The following is a 22,767-nucleotide window of genomic DNA, read 5'->3' on the forward strand; positions in this document are numbered from 1 at the left end:
CTTCTAACCGAAGGGGCTCATAAAAGTTCTGCTTTATACCATTATTAATTTTTAGTCTGTTGTATCAGAAGTTAACCACATCAAATAGGGTATCTTTAAACCTCTTATTATGATTGTGGATCTAGCCAATTGTCTTTCCAATTCTGTCAGTTTGGGTTTTATATATCTTGAGGCTAAGATGTAATGAAAAACATTATAATTAATATGTCTTCTTGATGGGCTGTGCATTGTGTTATTATATAGAGCCACTATCCCTAGTCATGCCTTTTGCTTTAAATTATATTTTCTGTGTTGCTACACAGCCTTTTATTTGTAAGTAGCATACAGATGGATTTTTAAAAATCTAATCTGACCACCTTTCTTTAATAGATGAGTTTAATCCATTTATATTATTGTGATTTCAGATATATTTGGACTCATTTCTGACATCTTTATTTTATGTTTTCTGTTATTTTCCTGTTTCTTTTCTTTTTAATCCTTTGCCTTTTGTTAATTTGTTAACATAGTCTATGTTTTCTACACAAACTTCTGCTGGTTTTTAATCTTAGATCTTAATCCTAAATCGCAACATGTGTAATTACCATAAATTGTCCTAACAAAGCCTTTCGTTATTCCACATTTTGATTCTCTTCCTGACAATGACAAGAATCTTGGCAGTCTTTTACATCACCACCTCATCTTAATATTTATTTCACTTGAAATTTTAGTATCAACAACTATCAAAATAAAACTCTACAGTTGTCAGGGTGGCTGGTTACCTCAGTTGGTTAGGCATGGTGCTGATAACACCAAGGTTGCTGGTTCACACCCTGTATGGGCCACAGTGAGCTGCACCCACCTTAAAAAAACAAAAACAAAAACAAACTCTACAATTTTTTTTTTAATGTACATAATTAAGTTTACTAACATCTATTATCAATTTTTGTGCTTTCCATTGTTTCTTGCATTCCTCACTTTCAGTTTATTTTTTTGTCTTGCAAAGCTAACTGGAATCTGCGGATCAAAAACTCTTTAAGGCTTACAATGACTGAAAATGTCTGACATTTGCCAGCATTCTTGATTAACAGCTTAGTTAGATATAAAGTCTAGACTAAGGATGATTTTCTCTCAAAACATTGAAAATATTCCATTGCATTCTGGAATTTATAAGTCTAAATTTCATTTCTCATTCATTGTAGAGTAACTCTCCAACAGCTTTAAATAACTTTTTTTTTTACATTTTGCACTTTGATTACAGTGTTTCTAGGTATAGATTCATTATTATTTATTTTGCTTGTTATGCAGAGTTACTTTGACCTTAGGACTTATCATTCCCTCAATTTTGGAAAAATTTTAGCAGCTATCTCACCGAGAATTGCTTCTTTGTCATTCACTGAACTCTATCCTTCCTATCAATCTATTCTCCTCTCTGCCCTTTCATTTTGTCTATATCTTTTTTCATGCTACTTCCTGGGTTAATTGCTCAATACCATCTTGAAATTCACTAAGTTTTTTCTCTATAAAGTTTATTCAGTACTATTGTGATAGACTGTGTTTCTAAAGATGGCCACACACTATCTTCCATCCCACATGCTTTTGGCAGTGAGACTTTGCTATTCCTGCCAGGAAGCAATTGAGTCTATGGACCGGCCCTATCACTTGTTTGACCAATAAACTGTAGCAGAAGTGACACTGTGCCAATTTCAACCCTATAGTGGCCTGGCATTTCTGTTTTTATATTCTCTCAAGGAAATCAGCCCCCATGCTTTAAAGGAGCATGGGCTAGACTAATGAATTATGAGACACTATGTGGAAAGAAAAAAGCCACATGGTAAAATCCTGAGGCTTATGAATGAAGACTTTTGGAAACTTCTACTACCTGGTGAAACCCTGAGGCTTGTGAATGAAAGCTTTTGGAAACTTCTGCCCATCTGACTGCAGCCAAGTAAGTCAAATCTGCCAAGCTCCTAATTGAGCGTTGCCCAAGTTCTGACATAGAATGATGAGACGACTGCTGCTTTAAGCCACTAAGTTTTGCTATAGTTTCTTACATTGTAACAGAAAACTAATTACTTTTTTTATTTCAATGACTATATTTTTCATTTCTAAGACTTGTAGTTAATTCTGTTTCATAACTATCTGTTTTATTCCATTTTTGTTTGGTGTTGATTAATAACTTACTGCCTTTTTAAAATAGAAACCATGATTCATTCATCTCTTTGAACATCTGAAGCATACTTATTTTAAATCTTTTTAATCTGGAGTAAATTCTTGCTTTGACCATTGATTTTGTTGTCTGTCTGTTCTGGCATTAGATTCCTCTGTGTCCATTGAGGGGAGGAAGGCAAATTACAAATACACTGTGAATAACAGGCTTTGTTGTTGTTTTTTGTTTTTTTTTTAGTTTTCAGTACCCCCCCCACCCATACCACCACCAGTCTACTGATTTTGCAGTTGCCTATACACCCCTCCAGAACCTATCATAGTGATCTGGGGGCTTGCTTATGGAGATATTGTAGATTTTGCAGGTTTGGTCACAGAACAAGAGGTACCTTGGCTCAGTTCCTGGTCCCATGGCTGTGTCTGTTTCCTTTAGCTTTCCTAAGCCCAGAGCTTCCTCAAAGTCCAAGACAGAGGTCAGGTACATTGTGTCTGTTTTTATTTTTAAGCTTCCTTTCACAAGGGCAGCAGTCCCACCCCAACCTCTGACTTCTGACTCTCCTTCCCCACCTTTTACCCTGAAAGATCTCAAATCTTAGGCACAATAATTCAGAAACCAATAATCTGTAGATTCAGCCCAGTTCACTGTATTGTGTTTCTATTACTTTCTCAGTTCATGGAGATGATTCGTTTGTTTTTGAGATTGGCTCTTTCCTCTCCTTCTTTTTATATTCTATTGTTGCTATATGTTTGGGCCAGAGGGAGTGAGCAATTCATACATTTACTATGCTACCTGGGTGAGAAAGTCCCACATGTCATTGACTGGAATGTCTTCATCACACATCAAGATCCTTCATATTCTGGGTCTTTAACAAGTCCTTCTATTCTATTGACCTCAGCTTTTCAGAGCTCATGTGATAAGATTGGGCTCACATGGATAATCCAGTATAATCTCTCTATTTTTAGGTCCATAACTTTAATTACATCTATTAAGTTTCTTCACAATAATACGTACATAAGTATTTGATTGAATAACTAGAGGACATGAATGTTGAAGGGACATCTTTAGTATTCTGCCTACCACAGGAATTGATGGCTGAAGCTATGTGTGGTAAGCTGGAAAAAAAAAAAAATGTTTTTCAAAACCAGAATTGAATGCAGGGTCTTCTCTCTTCTAAAGAATGTAGGGGTAAGGGAAGAGGCAAGAGGAGATGTAATTTACAAGAGAGGAAAAATTAATCTGTATACTACTCCAATTCCATTTTAAGACACTGGCAGAAGACTGCTAAGAGGTACCAAAAAGGATGGAAATCTAAACTACTTAATAATATGAGGATAATAAAGTTTGAGAAAGGTTTTGCAGCAAGAAATGGCTCAGGGGGCCAGCCCGGTGGCTTAGCCGGTTAGAGCTCCATGCTCCTAACTCCGAAGGCTGCCGGTTCGATTCCCACATGGGCCAGTGGGCTCCCAAACACAAGGTTGCCAGTTCAATTCCTCGAGTCCCGCAAGGGATGGTGGGCTCTGCCCCCTACAACTAAGGTTGAACATGGCACCTTGAGCTGAGCTCCCTCCCGGATGGCTCAGTTGTTGGTTGGGGTGTGGGCTCTCAACCACAAGGTTGCGAGTTCAATTCCTCGAATCCCACAAGGGATGGTGGGCAGCGACCCCTGAAACTAAGATTGAACACGGCACCTTGAGCTGAGCTGCTGCTGAGCTCCCGGATGTCTCAGGTGGCTGGAGTGCGTCCTCTCAACCATAAAGCTGCCGGTTCGACTCCCGCAAGGGATGGTGGCTGTGCCCCCTGCAACTAGAAACGGCAACTGGACCTGGAGCTGAGCTGCACCCTCCACAACTAAGACTGAAAGGACAACAACTTGACTTGGGGAAATAAAAAAGAGTCCTGGAAGTACACACTGTTCCCCAATAAAGTCCTGTGGAAAAAAAAAAAAATTCTGTAAATAAAAAAGAAAAGAAAAGAAATGGCTCAGGTATATGACCAGATCTTGGAGTCTATGTAGAAATTTCCCATGTCTATTTATTTTAAAAACACTTACATTGACCCCCAAACCCTGACTTTGACCCAAACCTTCAGTAAAGTCTACTACCATAAAACTGTCTTCAGTGTGTGGTTCAGAGTGATAGCAAGGAAAGGAAGCTGAGTTCTACATCTTAACTAATGTAGAGCAGAGGCTAGACGACCAGTTGGTTTAGGAAGTGAGATGTGAATGATACCAAATGTTCACAATGTTAGGAACTTGGAACCAGAAGGGACTTTGAGAATGTCAGCCCTCAGGATTCACAGTTATCTGAAAGAGGACCTGGTTCCCATGGGATGGGAGCTTGAGCCAATTCTGAGTCTCAGAGAAAATAATAGCCTCCCCTGAAATCTGAGTTACAGTTTCAGACAATTCTCAATCCTGGTGGATTATCAGAATTACCAAGGGAACACTTAATAAAAACTCCCAGTACTCAGGCTACACCCCAGAACAATTAAATTAGAACCTCTGGGAATGGGTCCCAGGCACATTAGCATGTAAAGCTTTCCCAGGGGATTCTAATGTAAGGGGATTCTAATAAGATTGAGCATCACTGGTTTAAGCTGTGGAAGAATCTTGAAGGAATTTTTACCTTTGAACTACGGGTATTAGGAAAGAAGTAAATAAATCAGGTGCTCTATAAAATGGGAGAAATTTTACTGAATCAAAGGTATGAGAAGATGATTCAATTCTGCAGTGGAATTGAGTGAATGACAGCGTAGAAGAGGCCTTCAAATTTGAATAACAGGAGGGCACCTTTTTGCTTGGAGAAATGTATTAGCAAATTGGTGGGGACAAAAGTTGGATCCCAAAGATTTGAAAAGTGAATGGGGGAGAGGAAGTAGAAGTAGATGTAGGCTAAGTTTTCAAGATATTAAAAGGGATGATGGGAGAAAAGATGGAGACCATTACAGTGAATGAGCACCAAAATAACGAGGAAGCACAAATGCAGGGATGGGGGTCATTCATAAATCAAAGACACATTTGAATAGTGAGATCATTCTGACTCTTCCTGACTCCCCGCGTATTTCTTTACAGTCATAAGTGAAAGGATTGGAGCTCATGTTTATACAAGAATGAAAAACACTCCTTCACTTGTCTCCAGAGGAGAAGGAGAAATAGAGAATGAAAATTAATTACAGCACAAAGTATATTTAGCTATAATTTAATCAACTATAATTTATAGGTGTCAATGGTTTACTTTTCTATTCAATCTATCACACATTTGTGATAGGTTTCATAGACTACCAGACAGTAATAACAGATTTAATTCAAGCAAGTAATTTATGTCCATGTGTGGATGACTTGAATTTCTAGACCCCTTAAAGAGATTTGCCTTTTAAAATATAGAAAGCTTATTAATATAAATGAAGCTCTATTTGGCAATGTGAATAAGAAATGTGAAGAATGCCTGCAGCCATCTTTGTCCTCTGACTGGACACGTTCTTTGAAGCCAACTCCTGTAAACCTGCTCTATCTTTTTTGCGACTCCACTTCTGAACTCCAAGTTATCTAAGAGCACCATTTCCCCCATGGTAGGTCCCAAGGTAACTCTGGGCCCTGCAGGAGATGATGGAGCATGGCAAGAATGACAGTAGCTATTCTCATGTGTGAGAAAAAAATAATACCCTTACAAACCACGTAATATATTTGTAATTCATTATAGTCTTATCTCCAAAACTGCCCTTCAGAAGTCTCTCAGCCACCAGGACCACTTGGCTCTTGCCTATCCAGAAAGACTTTCTGTTTTCCTCTTGAATGCATATATCATTCTGAAGAAGAAAACACTTGTGATTGGATTTTCAGTTTCTCACTGTCCCATCTAGAGTTTTATGAAAAAATTGGAAGAGACCTTGGGGAGAACAACTATTCCTAACAGACTCTAGAAGAAAGCCATTCAAGGTTTCCTAGAGGAGGTGCTGAGACGGGCTTAGTGAATGGTTTGTTAGCTGCACCAGCCTTTGCCTGGGGGTTAGGAAAATTCTTCATCTACCGAATCACAGGTGACCAGTGACCAGAGTTTTCAGGGTAGAAGAGTAGCAGGTTCCCACTATATAGAGGAGACCCTTCAGTTACATAATTAATTAGGATATTTTATGTAGAGATTAGTTATCAAAAGCAAAATGATTTGAGATTTGATGGGGTTGTTCTTGAACAGAATTTAAATAGGATTTCAGAATAGAACTAATGTCCACACTACTAGAGATCATATTTTATAGATAATGACAATGTGTAGACTCTGAGTTTCCTCTATTTCTGACATTTACAGTAATTTCCTCTTCCTTTGTTTTGTAATAATATCCACCATTTATTGAATACCTTCCGTGTGCTGGGTACAACATGTAACTTGTCTTATTTAATCTTCTCACAGAACACCACAAGGTAAATATTTATGTCCCTGCTTGTAGATGAGTAAATAGACGCAGAGAAGTTGACGAGCATACTCAAGGCCAAGCAGCAAATTAGAAAAAGAGCTAAAACTTTGATCTCAGACCTATTTGCCTCCAAAGTTTGCCTTCTTTCATTATATACCTTACACTATTTTTCTAAATGTTTAAAAGAGCTTCATACCTATTTAAGAAGAGACATTTTCAGTCCTCCATGACAGCAGAGTTTCAACTCAGTGCTACAAAAAGCAGTGAGCTTATCGAAAGGTTCATGGAATGCTGAAGGAAGATGCTGGTAAAAATAAGGCTAAGGCTACATAAAGGATAAGCAACATCGTATCTTAGCCTTAAAGGGTATATTTCTAGAGAGATAGAGATAGCACACCATTATTCTGGTTTAAGAGTAACAGGTCATTAGTGATACCCTAGCTTTGACTCAAGAAACAATTTGAGGAATATTAGGCTGGATTTATGAGGTTGACATGGAGGATGAAAATAATAGGAGCCATCTGACTGAATGACATCAGAAACAGGAAGAGAATCCCAGGTCTTTTCATCTGGGAGACCCGTGGGAGAAAGTGGTAGTAGAGGTTTAAGCTTTTGAAATTGTTAGGATGGGGGCAGGGAGTAAGAAATTGCAGAAATTTAGCAGGGTAAATGGATTTGAGACCAACAAAAAAAAAAAATTAAGTTCTTTTGTTTGTTTTGCACAGATTATTATTGAATTCCCTTTATGTCAACAACACTGCACCAGGTGCTGTGTAGGTGGACAAGATAAGTAAGGCACAATAGTTCCCCTCCAAAAGCTTATAATATAATCAGGAAGCAAGGCATAAATAAAACCATGTATAATTTAGTGCTGAAATCAGAGGTACTGGTAATAAAAGCTATAAAACTCAGAAAAGAAATAAGGACTAGAGTGCATTCACTCAACTAATAAATTTATTGAATACCTCCTGTGGGCCAAGCAATATAAGATAATTAATACTATGACTAAAGTAGAAGCTATTGACAGATGAGAGGTTTGAGGTGAATTTGCAAAGAAGGAAATCTTTAACAAAAAGCAGACAAAAGGTCAGTGAGTTTCTAAAGAAGTGAAGATTTTTAAAGTAGTAAACTTATTACAGATTTAAGCACTTTACATATATTAACTTATGTAATCATCACAACAACTCAATGAGATAGGTACTATTAGTATTCCCATTTTACAGAAGAGGCACCTAGGCTGAAAACGGTTAAACAATTGACTCCCTAAGGCATATAAGCAGAAAGCGGTATAGCTAGATTCAAAAGCAGCAAGTAGGAGGTTTCATTGCTTTGCTATATAGCTTCTCAGGCCACCATGTTACAGAGGACCTGCCCATACAAAGATAAAATGTATTAGCAGAAGTTTGGAGAACATCTTGTGTTAAAGCTTGGTAGTTGTGATTAATCTCTAAGGCAATGGTTCTCAAACTCTGTGGTGCATCAGGTCACCTGGAATAAGACTTGTTGAAACACAGGTAGCTGAGCCTCATCCATAGGGTTTTCAATACAATAAGTCTGACATGGAGCCCACAAATTCACATTTCCAAACAAGTTTCAAGTGGTGTTAAAGACCATATTTTGAGAACCACTGATATTATAAAATAAGTTCCCAACCTCCCTGACAAATCTTATATCTGGGTCCTTCTATCATTGAACATAGAATTGGATATATCTCTTTCCACGTCCTCTGAATCTCAAACTCAACATGTCTAGAATTGAAATTACGATGCTCTCACTGAAAACCTGCTCTTGTGTTTTTGTCATCTTAAGTGATGGCACAAGTTAACACTTAGCACTTTGGAAGCATCCTTGATTCTTTCCCCATCTGCCCCCATCCAATCAAAGCACCGTGTCATACTCATTTTTCTCTCTTAAGTACTTATTTCAACAAATATTTATTGAGCTCCCACATGCTAGTGTAGGCTGGATTAAGGATGAAAGATGTTGAATACCCGAAAATATCACCATCAGACAATGTCCTTTCTGTAGAAAGGGAGAACATCACGTTGCAGAGTTTTAGCAATGTCAAAGAGAGTGGCATAGGAATTAGGGGATCTATGTTCAAGTGATTTAAGGAGGGTCTTTCAGAGTAGAAAACTGATTGGGATTGAGTGATGGTTATGGCATAATAGTTTCAGATTGGTTGTCATGGGGAAATGAGTGTCAATGGTGAGTAAACTGCTCCTTGAAAAGTGAGCTGTTTGCCTAGGTGAGCAGATTGTGGTCTTAGATAAATTGATTGGCAGGAATTATTGGACACAAATAGTAAAACTATTTATTGGTTTACAGTCTTATCTTTTGTGGGGAAATGTTCCCTGGAACAAAATACTAACTCATGTTGACCCAGGTGGTCTCTGTTCTTAGTCCTAATAACTATTTCACACGATATAGGTGATCACAGTTCTCAAAGACGCTGTGCCCTGGATTTCAGAAACTTACATTCTGGTGAGCAGGCAGACAAGGTTTCAATGAAACATGTCCCTGTTAAAATTATTTTTAAAGTAGAAAGTGTACATATAAGGACAAATATCTGAATCTTCTTACGGAAGTCTTCACAGTGGAGGTAGCACTGACTTTGAATCGATAAGGGAGTGAGAGCAATACAATCTAGGGGGAGCAAGAGGAATATGCAAAGCCCCAGAGCCGTAGTATTTCATGACGCTGCCTACTTTCTCTTCATACTCCCAAGCATTAGTTCAGACCCTCCTTTTTCTTCAAACTATTTCGAAACTCTTCTAACTGCTTCCATCTCCTCCCCATCCCCAGTTTTGTACTCGCACATCTCAGCTCAGTCTGTACTCTGCATCTAGTGACGGATTTACCCGTAACCCAAGGGCTTTGGTTTCAGCCCATAGGTTGTGTGAGTGTGGGTGGGGAGGTAGTCAGGGAAGCACTCTGCCTCTTTCTCTGGCTGTGTGAAGTCCGTAAGTGGCTCCCTTTGTTGCCCAGTCTCTCACTGGAAAGAAAGGTGAACACGCCTGCCATTCCAGGGTAGGGGTAGTATTTTCCCTTCTTTCTGCCCAGTGAACCCAAATACATGGGACTCCCAAAGAAGATCCAAACAGGTCTTTACTTAAGGTTTCAGAAGATAAAATACAAATTGTTTAGAGTGATAGGGTGGGGTCAGGGTGGACATTGGATGGCTTTGCATCCCTATTTTATCTAATCCCCATTCTTGAAGGTTCCTTCCTAGACCTTCGTTCAGCCCGTCTCCACATGGATGTTCCCACCAAAGGCAGAGCTTTTCCCCATGGATTGCTTCCTCGCCCTTCTTCTTGCTACCCTCTTCTTGCCTCCCCTGTGCTTTACTTCCTCTTCCTCCTCCCTTCTTGTGTAGTGGAACTTCTCCAGCAGTTATCAGGCCTCTAGCCTCTTCTTGGGTCTTGGAAATTTTTATGGTCTCCAAGGTGTGTGCTGAGGGTTGTTGGAATTGTGTTGTGAGTCAGTCATAGCCATTCTCTCCCTATTGGCTTCTACTCATGGTTATGGGAGCAAGGGAATTTTTAGTTCTGAGGAGAAGAGAAAAAGGATGTGGGATTAATTGCCACTTTGTATTGTGGCTTAAACTTATTTTTCTGGTTTTTCTTAAGAGGTATTTTAAAAAACAAATCAGAGGTCCTATCCTGCAGGGGTGATTCTCCAACCAGTAAGAGACACCCTGTCTATATAGGGCATTCACATTCTCTTCCCTAGAGTAATATTTAACCTTACTTTTTTCAACCTTACCAATCTTAAGAACATTACAAATCCATTAACCTAGTCTTGGATGGTGTCATGTCCAGTCACCCTTTCCCAGTTCCTGCCCTGTTCTCCCTCAACTGCAGCAGGAGGAACAAGGACAGTCCCTTGACATAGCTCACCACATAACCAACCTAATAATATACATGCAGAGCTAGGATTTTGTTTTTTGTTGTTGTTGTTTTTTCTAGTAAACCTAAAATCATTCAGTATAAACAAAGCCCTCTGGAGTTTCCTCATTGTCTATCAAGAGCACATATGCATCCGTGACAGGGCAGCCTCTACTCAACTCCAACTAATTGTTGCCATAAACAAGTGCAGATTCATTGTGGCAAATTTCCAAGAGAAGTCAGAAAAAAATCTGGGGTTTTAAGAGAAACATCCCTGTTTTTAAACCATGGATAACATAAAACTGGAACAGAAAACTCATTACCAGAAAAGCACATCTTCAATCTCTGACCTAAAAGATTAAGGCCAAACTTCTCAGAGCACAGATTACGATGAGGAACTGGCCCCTTCCTCTTCTCCAGTCACATCTCCAATTACTTTCCACAAATAATGAATGCAACAGAAATAATAAACTTAGTTTTTACAGTTTTAGACTCCTATGCCTTTGAAAGTGCTGCTTTCTCTACGTAAGTCCTTTCACAAATATTGTCTACCTGGCAAATTCCTATTTATGTTCAAAACACCTTAGAGACACAACTTCCTCTTTGAAGCCTTCCCTGATCAGTCCCTCAAAATCGTTCTCTCTGTTATATTACCTTAGTACCTTATGTGTAATTATTATTATTAACTTTCATTTGCTGTCTGCTTATTTTGTTCCAGAGATGATAAAACAAAGGTTATTTAGGAAGAGTAAAGTCACTTACTTAATGCTACAAAATTAAAGCAAGGCCCGGGATTGTAATTAAGGCCTATCTGTCGCCAAAGTCTATACATTGTCACTGCCATACTCTACCTCCTATTTCTGCATGTATTTGTTCATATCAGCTTCCCCAACCCTTTAACTGGGATTAACTGAAAACAGGAACAATGTTTTATTCATTTTTGTATCACCAGCACCTGGAATAGAACATGCAGTCAATAAATATTTGTTGAACTGAGCCAAGCTGTGTTTTAAATGTAAATCATATCAGTTTTATTTGATATTGCTTTATCTTCTTTTCATTGATTAATTTTTGAAATTTATCCTCTTCATTCTAGATCATTAAAAAGAAGTTTAATGTGATGTTTTCCAAATTCATTACCTTCCAAAAATGTAATGAACCAAAAGGCAGGATTGTCATCACTTTAACAGCGATGTCCTTGATTCAAGAGATCATTTATCGGGCATGCTTTAGGAAGTTACCAAATTTCAAAGCTTCACTTAGCGGGAAGAGGCCCAAATTTGGGAAAAAATTTTACTCATTGACTCAAGCAAACATACTTAAGCTACAATTGGCACATTCTCTCTGTATCCTGAAAGATTTTTACAGATGGCGTCAAATCATAATTGCCTTCCTCTATAAAGTATTGATGATGATCTGTGTGTTCTTCATATATGTGGGAAGATGACCTGACTTATCCACAGTTGATAAGACATGTATACACTTTGAGTTATTTCCAGCAAGGAGGAACAATTGCCCAACCTTTTAACTGTTAACCCAAGTTCCCCACAAGAGGAAAATACATGGCCTAAGGGAAAGACAGTGTGACTTGATAAAAACTCTCAGTGGATGGAATCTATGAACATAATCTTAATGCACCAGGCTCAACTCTAGTATTTAATTACCTTTTATATACCACAACATCTCTAAGGAATCTGACATATTCTTATCCATATGTTGGCTTCCAGCATGGGAGGGAAGAGTTGGGGAAGAGACTCTCACCTAAGAAGCCATACCAGGATACCAGAAGGATGTGTGGTATTTTCCCACCATGTGATTCTAATCAAGCATCTCCATGATGAGTTAACTTGTAGCCTGCTGTGGAGAATATCTCCATCACAGAGAGAGGTTTTATTCCAGTGGAGGATTTAAGTACTGAGTTCCCTTAGGGACATACATTTCTGAGATTAAACTGAAATGCATGTGGATAGATTATTACTAAGAGATTTACTTTGAAGTATTCTGAAAGGAACTCTCCTGAGATGCTGAAAACACTTCACCCTCAACATTTTGGTAGGAAAAGTTAAGTATTCCACTTCAAAAATAAGGAAAATGGGGTTCTTGGGGGTGTTTTAAACATAACTATTCATATTAAAATATCACATCCAAATGCCTTCCTTCTTTTCTTTTACTCACAGGGCCTAAGCAGTGCAAGAGTTTGTCCCCCAGCCCACCCACTCTGGCAAAGAGAGCGTTTCACTCAGCCTTTCATCTTCTTATGCCTCTTTGGTCATCCCCAAAAGGGAGACTGCCTTACATAGAGTCAGAGTTATGCCTGGAATACTGTATTTTCTCTCTTACAAATTTTATACACCAGGTGTCAGGTGAAGTTATCTTGGTCCTTGAGATTCAAATAAAATGTGGTTTGAACAAAATGCAACATGTCTCCAAGTGTCTCCAGTAATCCAATGGGCTGCAAAAACACTGATGTCCCTGCTGCTTAGAGCAAATCAGTCTATCCCCAGATTGGCTATGCCCCAAAGACTCTACTGATAGACTTCTTGGGCTCCCCACACAGTGCTGGTGATTCTCCCTTTTCTTCCATGCTTTCAAGCAGTGGTTCTCAAAGTGTCGTCCAGGGACCAGCATGACCTGGAACTTGTTAGAAATGCAGATTGTTAGGCCTCCACCCAGACTTATGAATCAGAATCCCTGGGGGCATGTGGGGGCAGAGCCCCAGAAAGTAGTTTCCAGGCTCTCGGCCTCACATAGACAGGTGCTGGCTCAGGTAGTAAATGGCCATCAACTGTGATTGCATGGCCATCAGCTGTGGCTAGTTGGCCGTCAGCTGTAACCAGTGAGCCATTGGCCACTAATATAACAGCTGTGGCTACGCTAGGAGGGAGAGAGGAAGAATGGGGGCTAGCAAGGAGATGGCAGCTGGGCTGGCAAGCGTGGATGGCGGTTTGCGGACAGTGTGGATCCAGCCTCCAGTGAGAGTATAGTGCCGCCAGAGAGAATATAGTGGTATGACTCCCCTACCTATGGCTCCGTGGGTGTTCCTTTTTGGCCTCACCATATCCTGCGTTCTTGTATGGGGAGCGGGAGCAGAGACCCCACTGGATGCCCTGCACGACACATGGCGCAGCGAGCAGGGTCCCCCGCATGACAGGGCAGAACCCAGCAATCTGTGTTTTAACAAACCCTAGTTGATTTGGAAGCTCACTAAAATTTTAGAGTCACTGCTTTAGAGCACAACTATTCAATGTGGTCCATAGATCTGTAGCTTCAGATGAACTAGGAGCTTATTAAAATTCATAATCTCTGGCCGCATTTTAAACTTTGAATCAGAATCTCAGAATTCTGTTTTAAGAAGCTCTCCAAGGATTGTCATGCTTGCTAAAGTGTGAGAAGCACTACTTTCAAGCATTTCCCTTCACTAGTTCTCACTCTTGGGGTTCCTCGTCTAGTCTCTTTGCAGCACAGGAGCAGAGGGGCTGGAGACCCTAATAATACAGTCCTTTCACATTTATCCCCTTCTCTCTCCTTTGCAATGCACTCAGGTGGTGCTACCATTCTTGATGTGATGAGTCAAACACTACTAGGGCTTGCTGCTGAGTCTCGCCTACCCTGACAGATCATTTCTTCGCATAGAGGAATGTTTCTCTCAAGAGGCCGATAGCATCCCCAAGGAAACTATGACTGCTAAGAAGCCTTTGCTTCTACAGAGCACAGAGAAAGAAAATACAAAAATTACCTCTGGGATAGGGGCTAGGGACATAGAGTTTGTCAAACCACACACAAATAGCACCGATGAGTCTCAGCAACTTACTCAACCAGAACACCCTGTTACAAATTGAAGGATAGAAGAAATATTCAAAAAGAAATAACCATATTTGAATATGCTGGGTTTGGTTTGACTTTGCAAATTGTATTGCATTCTATTTGTTCAGATGTCAGATTTTCTACAGAAAGAGAAAATATAAAAACAATAAGATGCAAAGAAAGAATTCACTGTGTCACCAATTTTTCTTTTTATAGAGGCACAAAGTAGAAGTAATGGATTCCAAATAACCCAGGAGGCCTTGCACACATTGGGAATGTAGAGAATTAATTTGGAAGGCTGTGAGGGCTGCTTTGAGAGCAGGCAGCAGATAATTATAGAAAAGATGAAGCAAGAAGACAATCTACTTTAAGTAAAGAGAAGGCCACACAAAGATGGGGACTGGGTTAGAATGGAGAGCCTCAGTTCTCATATGCAATTTAATGGCAAAGGTTATGGCAAGTTATTTCCTAGTAGTTAATCTCCATTACAATAATCTCACAGTCAGCTTCATAGATGGCTAACAAATATATCCCATCATTTAACTACTATCAAGATTCTAAGAGAACTTAAAACAAATATGCCAAATCAGTATTTTGCACAACTGGTCAACTGGAAAATGTAATACAAATGTAAATTTGGGCACTGGCTTGAATGTTACATTGTGGGTACTAGCTTTAACTGTGTTTGGGTTCCTCTCACAGAAGTCTGGGTACATACTGGGATATAATGAATAACCAAAGGCAAACTAGCATTATTTGATGTTTATTGAAATGTTTATATACATAAAAGAGGTGTTTTCTAAGTTTACTCCTATCTGTATTTTATCAAATCTATTTCCTTGATTCCTTGCCCCATTCTTGTTCACATTGCATAATGCTTTTCTAAAATTTTCCAGGGTCTATTTCCTTCTCCATGAAAAAAATTCTTTATTACATTTAATCTGATTTAGGAAAGCAACAGTATTTCTTGTTGCACATGATAGCTGAGTCTGTGGCTTAAGTATATGCAGTCTGCTTTTATTAGCATAGTAATTTGATTATTTGGGGGTATAGGAATGACTAAAATTTGCATAATTCAAAGAAATAAAGCAAAGATGGCCAATTAGGATCCAGAAATGATTTTTCTAGAACTCAAAAGAGACGGGAAATATTTAAAACAAACATAAGAGCTACTTCATCACCCAGAGTCAGTTCTCTTTCTATTACCATATATTTGATACCCTTTACCTTTTTCTACCATCCCCCCTCCTCTCTGACTCTGGGTGGTGAGCACACAATATGATATACGAGTATAGATGATGTATTACAGAATTTTACACTTGAAACCTATGTAATTTTACTAACCATTGTCACCCTATAAATTTAATTAAAAAACTAAAAAAACCTGTAACATCTAAATCAACTGCTGATGACCAGATAATGAAATGACAGACCATAGATATGTTCTGGGTGTCATTACAGCCTTTAAAATACATGCTCCTCCTGTTTTTCTTTCTTTCTTCATGATGGTATGTGAAGGTTGACCTCTTAACTGTTTAACCAAAATCTATTTTTCTTCATTCAGGTGCCTTGGGATACAGATGATACCCCAGCAAGATTACCAGTCCCAACCAAAGAAGCCAACACAGTCTTCCAGGTGGATCTTGAGACCCTTTCCTCTCATCTAAGATCAGATTGGGGGAGAGTTCCATGAATCCCCCAATAGGTAGGGACAGCTCTACACCCCTGCCCAGCAGGAAGCAGATATAGAAGAAAAGACCTCCTGTCCCTCAACTTCCCATAGAGATTTTATGGGGATCATGTCTCTCAAGGGGAAAACAAGGCAGGTAATTAGAGATAGACATCAGGTCTCTGCATTCCTGCATGTCCAACATAACCCACAGAATGTGACCGCCCAAAAGACCTCCCCTCTCCGCCCAAAACTTCCCCTTCTCACTATAATTATATACCCCTACGAGGAAACAAAATGGGTATAAAATACAGGACTGGATTAAACTGGTCGCTCACACGTACGCAGTAAAGGCCACAATGACCTTCATTTCACCTGGGCCTCATTATACAATTATTATAATATCATGCATATGCCTAGAAGTTCATTAATATCATTATAACAGACTGAATTATGGGAAGGAACATTCTGCAGTCTGAAAAGATGAGGTAATAGCCTCTTGTCAATCACAGGTGTCAATCAAGTGAGCTCATACCTGAAAAGAAACAGCCCACTTGAGAGAAAAAGGAATAAAAACAAGCAAGGTCTCGTTAATTGGGGCCACTGAGCCATTCTCTACTGCTCGGGTCTGCTCCTATTTCTTTGGAGTGTACTATTTCTTCTAATAAACTACTCTTTCACCACTTTATTTCTGTGTCTCGTTCAATTCTTTGCGCCAGACGCCAAGAACCTGGACACTGCACCAAGAAGGGCCCACTCTCCAGTTACAAAAGTACCTTATAATTTGTGAAGAAATGATTGCGAGCACCCACTTTTGAATCCTAGCCATGCCCTCTAAAAAAGTATTGCATAAGGGCCTATGACTAATATCCATCACTATACACTGGGCTATATAATATAATATTTGGAAAGCTCTTACTTATCAGAAGTGGTGGGACATTTATTGTGACATGTCAGAACAGAGAATTCTTCGGGAAGTGCTTTCCACTTACAGACACATTTCTTGTTGAAGAAAAACATCCTCCAAAGAAAGGTTAAAAGAGAACCAGGAGAGATACATTTTATTTTTTTAGATGGGCCACAAAGAAGTCCCGATTTCAGCATGTTCCATAGCAATCCAGAGCTGAAAAGCTAAAGACAGTTCTCCAATATATTTCAAAAGCAGCACAGGGCTTAGCTGCTAAAGCAATAAAGTGGTTTTTATCCCAGAAACATACAGCACCATGGATAACATTATCATCCACAAACAATGGACTGCTAGGCCCCATTCTGGGTAGTAACTAAGCAGGCTACCTTTATTGTGAATTCTGAATGCAGCCCTGCCCACTCCACTTAAGCTGACAGTTTGTATAGACTAGAAGAAATGTGTGGTATGAGATCAATAAAGAAGTAATTAAAAGTAAAAGTCTCTTAATGATTGTAAATGAAGCTGAGAACACAAACTTGGATCTCAGTAACCTAGAGTTATGACTCTAGGGCTACGGTCTGTTAACATCTGCTTCTTGGTTAGGAATGTTTTTTTCTTGCAAAATAGCAGTGCTACATGAATCAACAGCTTCCAAAGGAACTGTTTTGTGCTATCCAACCATAGGTCTCAGACTTGGAAAATCTCATTGATCTTTAGTGAAATCTCAGTTATATAACTAAGAAGTTATTTTTAAAGTCATACCAGATGCTACAGTTCCTCCTCATTGCCCCCACGTGGGTATGCACTGTTCATTCAGAATTGAGCCAAAAGCTTTGAAATAAAAAAGTTAAGTAGGACTCCCTGACAGTCCTAGAGAACAGATTTGCATGGAATGGATCTGTAAATATTCCTTTTAGTTTTGTTGTTTGGCTGCTGGCTTTTGATCTGCCCTACTCACACACACAAAAGCCTCAGAGGTTTTCCTCAGGAGACACATGGTTTTCATTCTGGAACTGGATTGATTCTTAAATTTAAATCATTTTTACAGTCTCCTTAGTGAGACTAAAACATTAACAGATAAACTACAACCCTGGTTCATCATTTTGCCAGAAGAAATGTGAAGTAGTCGATGCTGTCAGACATAATCTTTGGTAACATAAAAACGGGAATTAATTTACTCAAATTGAAACTCAAATTGAAAGAAATTTTTATTGCCATACTGTCTCCATGCTTTGAAGGTTTCTTTTCACGATGTATTTTTTTTCTCTGTAATTTAGGGTTAGAATTTGATCTCTCATAAAGGAAGCTAAAGAAAAGTTCAATTGTCAAGTCTCATTGAGAAAGTAAGTCTCTGACTTTATTTGGGGTATGTCAGAGATGAAATGTCAAAACCACATAGATTAATTTTATGTTTCTCAAAAAAAAAATGTATTTATTCAGTGTTACATCCCCAGTAGCTAGGAAGTGCTCAAGAAAAAAATGAATGAAGTGTTTTACCTCAGTTATCAGAAGAATCTGTTTCTAAAGCCATAATTGTCCCCCTTTTATTTTCTAATAAGTCAGTTGGTAAGCATCCTTACTTGGTGAGTAAGTCATCAGTGTTATCCCCCACTATGAAATTTTATATTGTAACTTATTACTGTCCTGGACATAAGCTTTATGATGAATAAACACTATCCAAAACTATTTATCATTTATGTCCATGTAGAATTACCAATACTATTATTAACTGTAGTTTTGTGTAGAACTAGCACTGTATCTTTAAATAAGATTGAATAACTTCTTAAAATTCTCTAATGCCTATATAATGCTTAGAATAAACTTCAGCTGCCCTGCCAAGGCCTACAATGCCATGTATGATTAAGCTTTTGGTTATATTTCCAACCTGATTTGCTACCATTTCTCTTTGGCCCCTATACTGCAGCTCATCACCACTTTAGGAATTGTGCCTTTCAATAACGGCAAAGTAGATTGTATTAAACTAGCCCTCCTACTGATAACAATTAGAAACTCTGGGGAAAAGAACCACTGGTTGAAAACATGGAGAAGTGACAAAATCAGCATAAACCAAAGTAGATTCCCCTTTGGAAGGAGGGAACCACACTGGTAGGGATCCACATTTATATACCTTTCTCCTAATGGCACTTCTCAGTCTATCTAGCCCAGGGTAGATAGAACTCAAGCAAAACATTATTAGCTTGAGAAGTCAGAGGAGAGGACTGGGGGCTGCCTGAGTGACTAGAAATTGAATTGCAGGGGGTTTGGAAAGGAAACAACTACAAAAGAGAAAACTTCCAAATCTATGAATAACTCACTCAAATCTTTGACTCCTAAACTGCAGATTGATAGAGTGTTGGGGGGAAGGCAACAGTTAGCAGAGAATTCAGTGAATGCACACTATGCAGGAATCAGATTTTGGGATTAGAGTTTTGCAAAGTTAAAGTGGCTTGATAAATACATCGGGGTGTCCAGAACTAAAAATTACAAAACAGTACTGAGCAATTTACCAACAACTTAACTGCCTGATAGAAAAGAAAGAAACCCTTCAGAGGAAGATAATTGAACCCAGAGTCTCTACAGTGCATCAATACAATATCCAGTATGCAACTGATGTTAACAGACATATTAACAAATTGAAAAACATGATCTATAATCAAGATGAAAGAAAATAGTTACTAGGCAAAGACAAACCGTTAGAATTAATAGACAATTTCAAAATAATCATAATAAATATGTTAGAGAATCTATAGGGTAAATTGAATATACTGGTGAAGAGATAGGGAATTTCAGAACAGTGTGGAAACTATGAAAAAAAAAAAATAAATAAATAAATAAATAAATAAATAAATAAATAAATAAATTTGAAATTTAAAAAAGATAAAATAAATTCAATAGGTGAAATTCATAATAGAGAAAAGGTCAGTGAACTTGAAAACAGTCAAAAGAATTGATCCTTATTGAAGCACAGAGGGAAGCATGATTGAAAAAATAATGAAGAAAGACTCCATGAACTTGAGACACATAGTAATTATAGTCCTTGAGAAAGAAAGGTGAGGGAGAATGAGGCAAACAGATAGAAAGACAGAGTGGGGGGAGGAGAGAGAGAAATGTTTTAATTCAGTTTTAACTTCAGTTCAATCTGAAAAATCTAAGTAGTTTCTATAGGTAGCAGTGTTGTTGGACACAAGGGCTCCATTTCACATTCTCTGTTTCCCTGGGTTCTTTTCCCAAGGCGATGCCTAGAGGTATGCTAGAAGCAATTGGCTGACCTCATGTTAGAGGGGAAGGAGCAGTGTCCTCAGGCACACGGTCTTCTCTTCTGCTCTCTGGGATGATGACCCTGTCTACTCAAATGCAGCTGCCCTTCCTGGCATTTACAACTAAAGTTTGTGTTTAGTAGAACTTTGGTGTGCCATGGGCAGGACAGAGGCTGAGTGGGCTTCACCCCAGCTCCCATTCCTCCTGACTCTCAAGTTTCTGTCACATTCTTCTTCCAGCTCTCAGGTCCATTGATTCTACCCCAGCTTCTGCTGCCACGATATACTTGCTGGCTTAATTCTGCTTTAATGCCACATTGGAATCCCGACCTTCATGCCTCCTGCCTACCCACTAATCAGTCTCATTGATGTGGCCTAGATGATACAGGTACAACCAGAGAGGCAATCATTTTTCAGAGTCATAAATGGAGGGCAAGATGACACCTTCTCCCTGTCCCCTCCCCCCCACGTCTCCCTATCCACTCCATTCCCAAACCTATGGGTACTCTCAGACTTATCTTATACACTATGGATTTCAACTTAGAGAGAGGAGATCCTTCTTGCTTTCTCAGCAACCTGTAACAAAATTCCCAGGCCAGGAAAAGGTATGTTTACATCCTGTATTTTATCTACCCTTCTCCCTCCATCATTAAGAACCATCTGGTGGCTTCATTGTCAAAGGCAAAAAGAAAAACTATTCTACAGAAGAATACTATAAGCAGAGTCAGACAACCTTAATACCTAAGCTATTAAGAGCAGGAAGGGGATAAAGAAAATTTGGAAATCCTTTCTTAAGAGAATTGCCTGGTAATTGTTGCTTTATAATCTTGTTTGGCAAAGCAGAAGCTATTTATTCTCTGTCTTTGCATTCCTTTTCCAGCAAACTCTGATTTCTCCCCAGACATTTGGACTGTTGAAGCTGACAGAGAGAGAGAGAGAGAGAGAGAGAGAGAGAGAGAGATACATTTCTAAATATGATTACTCTATAATTTATCTTACTTATGACTGTGTAATATGGACAGAGCTATAAGGTATAAATTCATTTCAAGATAACTTAAATAATCATATGAGTCTTGAAGTCCTTTGCATTTCAGACAGAATTTGTTAGCATAGAATGCTCAGATTACAGAAGGGTGTATCTCTGGTCACAAACCTCATGGTAATACTTTATATGAAAGTAATTGCTGTTTTCCCCAGCCTTCTCAATCTGTGTCACCATATCAAATTTAAGCTTCTCAGGATGGAAGAGTTATTGGAGAAAATAGTATCTCAGCCCACAAAGTTCCTACTGGATTTTTTTTTTCTCCATCATTAACTGTTACCTCCTCTGTGTCATTATAAATTGTATTATATTTCATTTATATCAAACCTTAAATTATGGGTCAAATTATCATACTAAATTATGATTGTTTTTAATTCCCAAGTATGTGTTTATTATTTAAGGAATTATCATTCTTCTTTTTAAAATGTGTTTGCAATTTAACCTAGTGATAAATTTCCAGATTTACTTATGGTAATCAACAAAAGAAGATTTAGCACAATGATTGATGGCATACTCATCTAGAGGCAGGTGTTCATCGGATTTAATTCAAACAGGAAAGTTTTCAGACTTCCACATTTTGATTTTATATATCTCTTTCACAGAACAAATCCCCTCAGGGGCAGTGAATTTCGGATGTGTTGTCTCTGCTGGTTTATTAATGACACTGTCTGCTGGGCATCGATGAGTCACTCAAGGGCTGTAGCAGATTCCTGTCTTTCTTAAATGTCTTATTCTAGTTTATATCAGTAGAGCAAGGTGGAAGACAATTCATGTGTATATACCTTTGGCTGGCAGGGCAGCTGAGTCTTATGTGTATAAGTAAAGTTCTAAATATTTAATGTACGGGTTTTTTCTAATTTCAGAAGAAATATGAAGGTAGTGCTCGTAGAATCCCACAAGCTAGTCTATCATTTTTAAATCCAAAGGTGAAGGATTATGGTTCAGATGACTTCACGTTGATATTAGTTGTTTTAAAAGAAATAAAACTGTTAAAGGTGATGCTTAGAAAGGAAAAGAAAAAAATCTTTAAATGTGTGTTTTATTTTCTACTTTGTAGCCATATATTTCTTGTGATCAGAAGAGCATGACATAAAGCTCAATAGCAATGTGAAAAAGTTATTCCCCAGAAATAAGGTATAATTATTAGGAAATATTGAAAATCTTTTTCCTATAATAAAAATATGAATACCATATTATTGTGAAAAACATCACAGCTTCTCCCTTAAGCTTTGATATTTATCACAATGTGTAATCTTCCTTCATATATTTGCTTTTATAATAACAGAGTATGAAAAAGCTAAAATATTCACTGAACAAATGCAATAGGTATAGATGCCAAAATTGCCTACATCAAAAAAAGAAAGCAGGACAAGTTTGAACTTCACCAAAATAAATAAATATATATATATATAACTTATTCTTTGGTCTCTTAACTGTGTCTACCTGGAAAACCAAATGCCTCAAAGCTTATGTGAAAAAATATTTCAAAGCTGGTTAGAATTATTTAATGAGAAAATCCACCTCTCCTCCAGGTAATAGTTACCGATTAGGCACAAAAAGTGGCAGAAGATAGCCAGCTTCTTTTTCCTCAGACGATTATGAGAGTATAGGGCCTAAGGGATCTTTCACAAAAGCATGCAAAATGAAGATT

The 22,767-nt window shown here is 38.4% G+C and overlaps 1 long non-coding RNA gene across 1 annotated transcript; it reads left to right on the forward strand.

Moving 5' to 3' along the window:
• Window positions 1-1,613: 1,613 nt before the first annotated feature.
• On the forward strand, window positions 1,614-16,598 carry LOC148758506 (uncharacterized). Its single transcript, XR_016020547.1, has 2 exons — window positions 1,614-1,924; window positions 15,806-16,598. It is a non-coding gene; the product is annotated as an uncharacterized LOC148758506 (long non-coding RNA).
• Window positions 16,599-22,767: the final 6,169 nt, after the last annotated feature.

This window comes from Rhinolophus sinicus, chromosome 3, assembly GCF_057876585.1.
Source record: "Rhinolophus sinicus isolate RSI-liver-muscle chromosome 3, RSI-T2T, whole genome shotgun sequence".
NCBI classification, from domain to species: domain Eukaryota; kingdom Metazoa; phylum Chordata; class Mammalia; order Chiroptera; family Rhinolophidae; genus Rhinolophus; species Rhinolophus sinicus.